Here is a 12,620-nt window from a genome sequence, read left to right on the forward strand (position 1 = left end):
AACCACTGCTATTTTCTTCAAATGGAGACACTTATTAACAAGTTAGAATATTGATTTTCTTTTGGGTTTGGGGTGGCAAGGGAAGTTCAGGCATATCTATCGAGCTACCAACATAAAATAATTGTCACATTAAAATTAAGATAGTTCAAAAGGGATTATTAACAAATGGACAACTTAAAGTAAGGAAGTAGCATATGGGCATTCAGGAATAGTGCTGAAACCAAGGGCAACAACAATGGCATTATTATCATTCCTTGGGATGAGGTGACAAACGTGTGGAATGACTGCTGGAAACTAAAATGTGAGAGTCTGGTAAAGCAAAATCCTTTCTAAGTATCCATAATCTTAGGTGGAGAGACACACTTAATATGTGATTTCACAAAAAAAAAAAAAAATCATTCCTTTTTTTATTCAGTCTCTTGAAGGATTTCCTCAGTAGTTGAACTCAGTTGGAAGCCAGAGGGCAGGTGTACCCATTTGGTGGTATAATCCATGTGGACTCCAGAAACATAGACGAAAGTGGAAAAGAATGAAGAATGGAGTCTCTAGAGGAGTGAGCAAATAGCACATACCCAGCATATCAAGTAAAGACACAGCGTGCAAAATTATTACATATACTTCTCAGTGAAAATTCAGAGTGTCCATCTCTTCGGCTGATGGAAATGATCTATAAATGGCTTGTAGTGATGGTCGCACAACTCTAAATTCACTCACATATTTAAAATGCAAGAACTTTGTATTATGCAAACTATGTCTCAACAAACAATATCAATATCTTTAAAAAAGATTAGAAAATATAAAGAAAACATCTTGAAGGAAAACAGACATCTAAGAAATGTATGTAATGTTAAAAGGAAGCTTGAAACATTAGTTTTAAATCAACTCAAAGTAGATTAAAGACTTCAGTGTATCTGGAAGCCATGACATATATCTGTAATCCTAGTTACTTTGGAGCCTAAAACAGAAAATTCATGGGTTTGAGCTCAGCCAGGGCAACATTATGAGACCATGTCAAAAATTAAAAAAATAAGAAAATAAAAAGAGAGAGAATGAGGGAAGGAGAGGGAGGAAGAATGTGAAACTGTAGGACTACTAGAAGAAAACATAAGAGAAAAACTGCATAACACTGATCTAGGCAATGGTTTATTTATTTATTTTTTATATGTCACTCTAAGAGCACAGATGAACATAGCAAAAATAGACAATGGAACTGCATTAAGCTAAAAATGCTTCAACACAGCAAAAGAAACAACAGGGAAAAGAGACAATCCATATGTTGGGAGAAAAATCCTTGCAAACCATATATCTGAAAATGGTGATAATATCTAAAGTATATAAGGAACTCAACTCAATAGCAAGAAAACAAGTAATCTGATTTTCAAACAGACCAAGGACTTGAAACAGACATTTTTCAGATTCATTCATTCATACAAATGGCCAACAGATATATCAAAAATATTCAAAATTACTAATCATCAGAGAAATGCAAATGAAAACCACTATAAGATGTGGTATCAGGATGTGGCTTTTAGGATGGCTATTAGCTAAAAGATGAACAACAACAATATGGGCAAGGATGTGGAACAAAGGGAAACCTTGTACACCTGTACAATATGGATAAACCTGAAGGACATTATGTTTAGTGAAATAAACCAGGCACAGAAAAACAACTAAGTGCATAATCTCATTTATATTTGGAATCGACAAAAATCAAACTTATATTAGAGGAGAATAGAATGGTTGTTACCAGAGGTTAATAATCATGTATATTTCAAAATTTATTGAATGGTAGGTTTTACATATTCTTACCACACCCAAACACACACACACACAAGCACACACACATAAACACACACACACACACACAAATGCTAAGTATGTGAGGTGAAGGAGGTAGTTATATTATTAGGTGATTTATTTATTTAATAATAAATGATGTGCACATACAGGAATACATCACATCAAGCCCCATAAATATATACAATTATGATTTGTAAATTATTAATAAAATTGAGATAAAGAAAAACAAAGACATCCCATCTTCTGAGATTATAAAAAGGAGGTAATTTGGGGTGTAAGGTATATCTTGGTAGGCGTTTGAGACTGAAAGTTGAAGAAGTTCACAGCTAATTGCGTAGATTTTATTGATGAAGTGTAAACAAAAGTGCTCCAACAGGATCCTGTGAATACATCTGTAACTATGCTGGGCACAGCACATTGAAATAATCAATGTAACCATTTCACTCACTAAACCAGAAGTCATTAAAATGTGGTGTGAAGACATTAGGAATGACTAAGACACTTTCCAGGGGTCTACAAGGCTCTCTCCCAACTATGTATTTGTATTAAGTGGAATTTTCTTCATTTGTATCAACCAAGTAACATATCACAACAGATTCAGCTCCTTTTTTTAGCAAGAAAAATTTTAAAATGTAAAATAATATCAATGTTCTCATAACTTTTGTTTTTAAAAATACAGTCATTTCATAAAACAATATGGTAATGTCATTATGTAATGGGTTTATATTGGTATTAAACTTAAGTAGTAAATTAGCATTATAAAACTTTCTCAGTTTTAATTTCTAATGTGGTAAATATAAATAAATATTAACTATTAAAATAAAAATTGTTTCAGGTGTCCTCAATAATTTTTATGTGTGAAGGGCTCCTTAGGCCAAAACATTTTATCACCATTAATCTAGACAGCAGGTTTGCTGAAGGTGGTGCCTTCCATTCATCTTCATATCTCCAGTGCCTAACACACTGATTGGCATATAGTAAGTGCTGAGCACACACTGAGTTGACCTGAACTGAACTTCACTATCAAGAGTGGGGGGTAGAGGGCTTGCATACAGATGTAATGACATACTGAGAACAATGTGAATGGGAGTTGACCAAGTGTGAGAAATGGATTGTCAACAGGCTTTGAGAGCCCTGATGAGGCTGAGACCATGAGTTAGGAGAGGTCAGTATTTAGGACTATGGAGCTTTATTCAACAGTAATAAGTTCTGTACACACAGGAATGAGGAATGTCATGAAGGAAAAAAAAAAGTTGATTTCTTGTTAATCAACTGTTCTTTCAAAGTTTTAAGACAAAGCTGAAGTAAATACAGACACTATGTATGATATTCATAATTCTAGTCCATAGAATACGCTTTTTTCCATACATATTTTTGAAGACTAAACTATATTTTTATGAAAATTTCCCAAATGCCTTGTCATTGGCCCTTTTCTTTCTCTTATCACATAAACTTGTGTAGAGAAAACTAATGAAAAGAGAGAAAATCCTCCATACTGTTTCATTAATCTTAAAACATATTTAAACCCATATTGAGTGGTGGTCATGTCATTTAGGCAGCTGATATGCTTTTGCACTTTGTCATGATAATATCAGTGTTATTCTCACAATGAGAAATTTATTTATACTTTTCAGTGGAAATGTTTATTTTTAATTTCTGGCTCTTAGTCTCTACTATCTCTCTGGGTAAAATTAATTCAAGCTAAAATTTGGAATATACTCTTGGCTCAGCAAGAGTTTTTAAAAACGGAAATGATCACTTTTATTGTGAAAATTGAATTTCTAATGAAATAGATAGGATTTTTTTTGGATGGGGACATTGTTGATTATTAATGTAATGAAATATCCAATCTTAGTGCTGGAGCTTAATCTTAGCTTTTAATTTGAATTTAATTTGTATTAAAATAGCCGATAAATGAGAAAACCATATTAATAAAAATGCACTAATTTGATCCAAGAAAATCTGATAATGTTCTTTACATTTTCTCAATTTCGTGATACCACACTTAAAAGCCTTGACAAAGCTCCCTTTTAATAATTTTGGTGATCTCATTTCACTGGATGAATACACTTATAATTCTTCATGCAATGTTTATTTCAACAATTTTAGAAGTTTTTAATAACCATAAATTTTTTCATAATGCATTCTTTCTATGGTAAAGTAATATCCACTGACCTAAATCGGACAGTGTGTTCTGGCACACAGTGACTTCTCTGACCTCATCTACTAATCTTCTTACTCAATTTGTTCCAGTTGCACTGGCCTCCTGATTGTCTTGACCATGTTAGATACACATCCAACACAAGGACTTTACATTTGCTCTTCTCTCTGACTTGAACTGTCCTGTCCAAGAAATCTCCATGGATTTTCCCCACATTTACTTCAGGTATTTTCAGTTATTGCCTTCCCAAGGACATTTTCTGTGTCCAGCATATTTAAAATAGCAACACCACTGCTCCATTTCTCTTATTCTCTATTCTCCTCCCTGGATTTATTTTTTTTCTGCATAGCACTTACGATCGTATGAAATAGTGTACATTGTAGTCACATGTCTAAGTAAATGTGGGCCAGAAATTATCTATTTGTGTCATTATTATATTTTTAGCATCTGAATCACATTTTCTATTTTCCAGAAAAACACATTTCTAGTGCCTAGAATATAATAGTTACTTAGGATATATTAGTTGGGCCATCAGGTGGCATAGTGGTTAAGGCGCTGTACTCTCACATGGTCAGTCATGGTTTGAGTTTTGAACCTCAAGGCTTGAAACTCATGATGGGCACATCAGGAGAATGGAGAAGGGATTGTAACATGGCCATCTCCATCTCCCCTGAGGGGGTAAAATCTCACTTTCTCTCTCTCTTTCTGTCTCTCTCTGTCTCGCTAGTGTGTGTACATGTCCTATAGTAAAAATATTTCTAAAAAAATTATAAAAAGGTATATTAGTTGAACAAATGAATGATTTCAGAAACTGAAAAAAATGTAGACTAACGAAAAGGAGAAGAAAAAGGCATTTATAATCCCACAACCTGGAAATAATCACTGTTAGTTTGGTGCATTCTCAGAAACATACCTACACAAATATGTATATGCCTATAGAAGTAGAGGTACTGGTAATGGCACATTTAATAGTAACAGTAGTAATAGATTGTCAGTAGGTAATATGGTAGTTAAGGCAGTGAACTCCCACATGGCTACCACAGTTAAATTCCTGGAAATGGCAGCGTTCTTTCTCTCTCTGTTTTGTGCACATGCCCTAAAATGAATTTAAAAATAATAACAATACATAAAATTAAATAAATAATTATTTTTAGAAAAGAGTAGTAGTAGCATTAGTAGTATTTGTTGGTATTTTAATCATAATATACATCATTTGCTAACCTCCTTTTCTCACCTAAAATATTTATCATACTTTAAGGAAAGTCGGTCCTCATGCAGGTAACCAATCATTCATCTGATCACTAACCTAATTATTTATTGCTATATAACAAATTACCTAAAAACTTAGTCAATTAAAGCAATAGCTATTTATTATGTCACAGTTTATCTGTGTAAGAAATTTAGAAATGGCTTAGCTGAGTAGTGATATCTCATTGTCTCTCCTGAAGTTGCAGTAAAGATATTGATTAGGCCAGTAGTTAGGTATGGTGGTTAAGGTGGTTGGATTACACATGGGCAGTTGGACACTTGTAGTTCGAGACCCAGCAGTTTGACAAACACATTGTGTGTGTGTGTGTGTGTGTGTGTGTGTGTGTACCCATAATCCCTAGAGGAAGATGGAGGAGAAGGGATCAAGGTGTAGCCATCCTTCCTGGAAGGGTGCTTTCTCACTTTCACTTTCTTTTTCTGTCTCTGTCTTCAGTGAGTACATGTACCCTTATAGAAAAAAAAAAAAAAGAAAAGAAAGAAAGAAAGGAAAAGAAAAGATAGTGACCAAGTTGAAGTTACCTGAAGGCTTGACTAAGGCAACAGGTTTCACTTCCATGGTGGCTTACTCACATCTTGGCAAATTCGTGCTCGTTATTGGCAGGAAGTCTCAGTTCCTTGCCATGATGACCTCCCATGATGTTTCTGAAGTGTTCTCACAATATGCCAGCTATTGGAGGAGCCCAAGTACCTTGTATGACTTAATATCAGAAGTTACATCTTATCACTTCAACTTAATTCTATTTGTTAGAAGTGATTCACTCTAGTACAGTTCATAATCAAGGGGAGAGGAATGTGATTCATTTCCTGAAGGAAGGTGTATCAAAAAATTTAAGGAGACCCTTTTTAAATAACAAAACAATTATAAATCTAAAGAATACTGTAAAAAGTGAGACTACCCATTTTTTTCCAACTCAATAACATAAACTGTAACCAATACTTGCCAAATGTAGTACAGTTCAAAACAAATTGCAATAAGTCTCTGGAAACTTAACAGCTTTTGTTCTCAAAAAAGTGGAGAACTTTTATCTAAAATAAGTGAAAGGAATTCTAAAATGCACATATGTTAATAAAACTCTATTTAGAGAAAAGAGAATTATGGATTCTCCCCATGGAGTCCTTGTTCCAGCAATACATCCACAATATTCCAAGTCTACAGGAGTAGTGATACAAGAAACTACAATTATGTTCTGCCCTTTTTGGTGTTTTATGACATGTATTCTTAAAAGAATTATAGACTTGCTTTGAAATTGAACAGCAATCTCTCAAGTGAAAGGATGAAGACTGGAAGAGAGGATAAGAAGTGTGAGAAAAATAACAACATGTCTTATCAGAGACATTTTCATTGAGAAGGTAAATGTCAGCAAAATTCAGGAAAGTATGAGAAGAAAACACATGTGTCTTCTAAGAAACAGAATTTAACGTGAAAATGGAGAGATATCTCTAGTTAAGCTAGCCGCAAGTGTAAGAGTTTTCAAAAACTTAAAATGCACAAGAGAATTTCCTGATTTCAGATATCTGAAATACTCAGAACTTGCCAGTCACCACTCCTTTCTTTTACATCACAAAACTGAGTAACTAAATAAATAATAGACAACATCAACTCTACCCTTCAATTACTGTATTTAAATGGTTTCCAGACAAACAGGAAGGAGATCAAAGAGAAACTATCAAAGTTATTTGGGAAGCAAAAATGAGTAAAATGGATTCATTCAAAGGTTCAAAAACGAGTGAAAAAGATACTATTAATAAAAACATTTGCAACTTCTCTGAAAAAAATATATGAGGGGGTCTTCAAAAGGTCATCAAAAATGCTTATAATGAAAAAACTGAGTGGGTTTCAAATATTTTTGCATCAAAATAAATTAATACCTTAATTCCAATTTTTCATAAACTTTTAAAAGTATATGCAAAGATGATGAAAACCAAACTGAAATATTTTTATAAGAAAATAGAAATAAATTTAGAAAATGATTGCTTTAAAGACCAGCAGTTAACGTAATGGCTATGTCATTGAAGTCCCATGTAGTTGACAGCTGTTCAAGCCCCGGACCCGGTGACTTAAACCCATGCCAGGTGCATGTGTGTACGTACTCAAAATCCCAAGAGGAAATGGAGGAGAAGGGATTGCAGTGTGGCCATCCCCCCAGGGCTTTCTCTCTTTCTTTCTCTCTGTCTCTCTCTATCTTTCTGGCGAGCACATGTGCACTATAGCAAAACCTCTCAAAAAAAGTGTTTGTTTTAAACTTTTAAGGCACAGAATATGACTTTCAAATAAAAAGAACAATTAACGGAGAAATTTAAAATGCATTAAGCTTTTTTAAAGAGTGATGAGTGTGGCCATCAGGTGGTGTGGTGGTTAAAGTGTTAGATTCCCACATGGTTGAACATGGTCTAAGTCCCAGACCTGGTGCTAGAAAATCACACCAGGTGCATGTGCATGTGTGCCCAAAATCCAGAGAGGAAAATGGAGGAGAAGTGACTACTCATGACCATCCACTTTGGAGGATCATTTCTTACATTCTCTCTATCTGTTTTCTCTCCATGGAGGGCTTGTGTCCTATGGCAAAACAAGCATTGCAAAAGAATAGGAAAAAAGTGGTGAGAGCTGAGGGAGGGATCTAATATATATATGTGTATATATATGTATATATATATCCACACACATACCCACTAACACACTTATACTTTACTATTAATATTAGGTCAACAGAAAAGTCATGACATATTTTTCTATGCAAAAATGTGTCATGAATTTTCTGACAACCAGATATGTACATTTATATATACTTTACTATATAGAGACATATATACGTATATATACTTTACTATATATGCATACTTGTACTTTATATATATAAGTGTGTGTCTATATATATGTGTGTATATATATATGTAGATATACACACACACACACACACACACTTAAAATTGTACCATAATAAAATTTGAGCTTATTTTGAAGCAGCATAGCATAAAAACAAAACTTTAGAAAATTGAATCAGTGAAACAGGATAAATATCAGGATTCCTAAGATTCAGGGGAGAAAAAGAAAAAAAGATGGAAATTCTTTGAAGGAAGGCAATGAATACAAAAAAAAGACAAAATTTTATAATAGCACCTTTTTTTGTCATTAAGTGTGTGTGTATATATATATTTATATACATTTATATATAAAGTATGTGTTTAGTAAAGTATATATAAGTAAATATAGCTATAAATAGTAAAGTATATATAAGTATAAAATATGGTTTAAAATATGGTTGACTTAGGTATGCTTCTGTGTAAAACAATGATGAAAAAGTTTTGAAAATAAGATGTGGTATTAATGTGACTAAGCATCTAATTGTTCAAATAAAAGGAATCACCATATATTCATTATGTACCTGGAAAAAAGTATATAATAGCAACACATGTTATTAAAATTATTTAAATGTAGGATTAAGCTCTAAATGTGAAAGGTTGCAAAGAAAACCTTGAATGCAAAAGGCCCCCTAAAAATTGAATAAAGTCCATGATAGTAAGATAAAATAAAAAGCCAATAACAACATGGTGTGGAAGTTAAGGGAACCAGATCCTTCATGGCTGAATGTGTAGTTCAAATCCCAGCCCCACTGGCTTGAAAAACATGCTGTGTGTATGTATATGCATGTTCAAAATCCCAACATAGTGGAGAAATGAAGAGAATGTGTTGGGGTATGACCATGCCCTATTGGGGGTGCTTTCTCCTTCTCCCTTTTACTCTGCTTCTTTGTATATCTCTGGTGAACACACACTTTCTCTGACAAATCAAAAAAATAAATAATTAAATCAACAACAAATGTGCAGTCTCTCCTCCAACTACTTAGAAATTAAAATGAAAAATTATTTCATTCATTCCATATATTTTTAAGTTATTTATTTATTCTGTAAGAGACACAGAGAGAGACAAGAGGACCTTCACATCGCAATCCATCCCCAGTTTTAGCCAGCTCAGATCACAAGTGCACATAAACTTAGTGTGCTCAGGGAGGTTCTGAGATGCAAATCCAGGACTTTTCCTCTGTGGGTCCAGTTGGACTACCACTTTGTCACTACCTGGACCTCATTCCAAAACATTTACTAAACATCTAACTTGTACCAGGCAGTCTTCTAGGCATTAGGAGAGCATCAGTAAACATAAAATGGTAGAAAGATAAGACTTCATTGAGCTTATATTCTTAGAAGGAAGAGAGACAAAATAAAGAAGTAAAATCATATGTGTCAAATCATAAGTATCATAAAAGGGCAATATAGGAAATAAGGCTAGGAAGTGACAGCAGTAGTGGGCTTGATGGAGTTGAGTGAACAATTAAAACTCCAAGTTAAGAAGAATTGAAAATGTAGTAGTAAGTCATGTGGTTATCTGTGGAAAAGAGCATTCCAGGAAAGAGGTAAAGCTAGAGTAAATACCTTTGAGTGGAAATTTCCCTATGGTACTTCAAGAAAATTAAAGAGGCCAGAGTAGTGGAACAGAGTGATTCTGGTAGAAAGAAGTGGACAAAGGTTTCAATATTAGTGGAAAAAAGCGTTCAGATTCTAAGGACTTTTTATTTTATTCTACACAAGATGGGAAGTAATTAAAAGGGTTTGAATAGAAGAATAACATGATATGTTTGTTCTGAAGGATTCTTTCATTAAATTATTTATTTATTTATGTCAGAGTGCATATGTAGTTGTCAGAGAGAGACAGACAGAAAGAGAGAGAGAAAACACTCCCCAATGGGGCATGGTCACACCATCATCCATTTTTCCATCCTACCAGGACTTTGGGCATGCACACACTTGTGCCTGGCTTGTTTTTCAAGCTGCAGAACTAGGATGCCATATGATACTCTGCTCCCTATGCACTACACTTAACCTCCTGTGCTATGGGGTTGGTCACTGAAGAATTCTTTTGAATCCTATATTGAAACTGTTATATTCTGCAAGTGAGAAATAGGAAGAGCTATTAATGAGGCTATCATGATGATCCTAGCAAGAGGTGATACCAGCTTAAACCAGGACATGCAATGAAACTGATAGGATTTTGTTTACAAAACCAATAGGTTTTGTTTACTTGTTGGATGAGCATTGTGAGGAGAGAGAGAGAAATAAGGATTGATTCCATGTTTTCAGCATGAGCAACTTAGATAAATTTGCAATTTGAAGAAATGAAGTTTTTTTGATAAGAGCCTGGGATGGGATGTAGAAATATCAGATGTTGGTTTTTGTCATTAAGCTTGAGATACTCATTAAACATTCAAGTAGAAATGTCAAGAAGATATTTGCACAGCTGGACATATAAACCTTGAGTTTAAGATTAAGAACAAGAGCAGAGACTGGGACCATCAGATGGTATAATGGTTACATCACCAGGTTCCCAGGTAGTCCACCATGATTTGAGCTCCAGACCTGGTGACTTAAAACGCTGGGTGCATGTGTGTGTGCATGCGTGTCCGAAATCCCAAGAGGAGAATGGAGGAGAAGGGATTGTGCTGTGGCCTTTCTCCTGTGGGTGCGTGGGTGGGTACTTTCTTGTTTTATGTCTCTCTGGCAAGAGTGCATGTGTCCTATAGCAAAACTCTCTCTCAAAAAAAAAATATATATATATAAGAACCAGAACAGAGGTAAATGTTTGAGATCTGTCAATGAATAGATGACATATTAAGCTATGGTCTAAATAGAAATATACATAGAAAATAGATGTTCACAGGCCTGGGAGATGAGGAGGAATCAATAGAAGAGTCAGAGAAGAAATGGCCAGTGAGATAGAAGAATTGGGAGAACATGGTAACTTATGCACTAATCTAAATAACTTGGGTTAAAAATGTGTAACTGAGATTATAAAAATACTTTACAATTATAGTCAGTGAAAGCACTTCAAAATGTTCAGGATAGAAGCCTAAAGTCACTTAATAAGAATATAGTAAATAGTAAATAACACAATGAATTAAATAAGTGTCTACCTCAAGAATCTGGCAAAAATAACAAAATTTCAAAATAATATAAAAGAAAATAATTATGAGTTAATAAGATATAGAAGAACATTTCTATTAGTTAAAGGTGCAATCAGAAAGTTTTAGTGATGTTCAAACCTGATGTTTTTACCAATATTTATTGAAAACATATTAAGTGCTAGTCACTATTTTGAACACTACATAAGTGACATCATTTGACAGGGTCATTTAAAGCAATTGTATTGAAGTTACAAGACAAAGGTTGTATTATCACTTTTGCTATTTAACTTTGTACTGCAGGACCAACTTGATCTACTAAGAAAAAACTTTTAAAAACAAAAATGGGGGACCAGCAGGTGGAGTGGTGGTTAAGGTGCTGGACATTCCCACATGGCCAACCACAATTCGAGTCCCAGACTGGCAGCTTGCTTTCTCACTTTCCTTCTCCCACTCTGTGTATGTGTGTTTGTCTCTCTATCTGGTCAATTTAAAATAAATGAATGAGTTTCTTAAAAAAAAAAAAAAAAAACCCCTGCAGCCGGTGGTTTGAAAAAAAAAAAAAACCCTAAAAATGTTAGAAAGAAACAATGTTATAATTTACATGTGATATGATCATCTCAGAATACACAAAAATTCATTTGAAACACCATTGCACTTAATTAAATTTGGTAAAGGTTTGTGAATTCAAGTTCAATATACAGTAATTTATAGCATATCTGTACACTGGTAATGGTCATTTGAAAGCAATAGAAAATAAAAGCCTCTTCACAATTGTGATAAAACCCACAAAACTACCTAAGAATAAACCAAGGAAGGCATGCATATGATCTTCATAAAGAAATTAAACTTTATTAAAGACACAAAATACACCTAAAATGGAGATAAAAGATTATATTCTTGAAAATTCAGTGAAAACTCAATATCATTTGTCAATTTTTAGCAAAATTAATTTATGAATTCAATAATTCAATAATTTTAATATCAGCAATCTATTAAGAAGTATTTTAATAGAATTTATCAAGCTTATTCTTGAGAGATATTTTATTAAAGAAGACAATGCACAAGAACAGACAAAATTGTTACAAAGAAATAAAGGGAATTTTTCCTAATAGTAATTAAAATGTAGTATGAAGTTTTAGTAAAGAAATAATTTTTTTTTTTACTTTTAAAAAATCTTTTATTGGGTACATTTGAGGTTTACAAAATGTTGAGATAAATACAGCTACAAACAGACTAACATAAAATTTTTTCATTTGCGTGGTAAAAGAAGCTAAACTCTATTACACAAAACTTACCTATTTCTTAATCTACTTTTTCATTTTTTGTATCAATTAACTGGTTTTTCCCTGTTCCTCTCCTTCCCTATTACCCACTCCCCTATTATCCAACACCCTGTACTATCTCTAGTATCTACAGTTGCCCTCCCTGCTATGATA

At 33.6% G+C, this 12,620-nt stretch overlaps 1 pseudogene; it reads left to right on the forward strand.

Annotated features, from left to right (window-relative positions):
* LOC102477769 (60S ribosomal protein L27 pseudogene) overlaps window positions 1-12,620 on the forward strand; it is a 94,121-nt pseudogene that overhangs the window by 63,766 nt on the left and 17,735 nt on the right.

Source organism: Tupaia chinensis, unplaced genomic scaffold, assembly GCF_000334495.1.
Source record: "Tupaia chinensis unplaced genomic scaffold, TupChi_1.0 Scaffold149552_1, whole genome shotgun sequence".
Taxonomy (NCBI): domain Eukaryota; kingdom Metazoa; phylum Chordata; class Mammalia; order Scandentia; family Tupaiidae; genus Tupaia; species Tupaia belangeri.